Source organism: Papaver somniferum, chromosome 7, assembly GCF_003573695.1.
Source record: "Papaver somniferum cultivar HN1 chromosome 7, ASM357369v1, whole genome shotgun sequence".
Taxonomy (NCBI): domain Eukaryota; kingdom Viridiplantae; phylum Streptophyta; class Magnoliopsida; order Ranunculales; family Papaveraceae; genus Papaver; species Papaver somniferum.
The window spans coordinates 9,297,891-9,298,253 of record NC_039364.1 but is presented as its reverse complement, the minus strand read 5'-3'; positions in this window follow the sequence as shown (position 1 = coordinate 9,298,253).

Sequence of the window (363 nt, the reverse complement as noted above, 5' to 3'; positions counted from 1 at the left end):
AACCCCTAATACAAATTCATCCTTTCAGTTTCAAAAAAAAAAAAAACGAATTCGGATTCCGTAAATCTCTAATATTATATATAAATTCAAAACGATATTGTGTTGAATGATTGACATTTTTGAATCGAGAATAGCAGGCCACGATCTAGCCATGAAGAATTTAAAAAATCGCCCCAAAGAAACGATCACCCGAAATGACGAAGAAAAATCGCCCCAAATGGCGAAGAAATATAAGGAAAGACATCAAAATAATAGAAAACATGTTTTATTTGGTTAACTAATGACTAAAACTTAGAAAACAAAAGCAATCTTGCTTGGACCAGATCCGAACAAGAGGTCGATGAAAGCTTTGGTTTTTTTTTT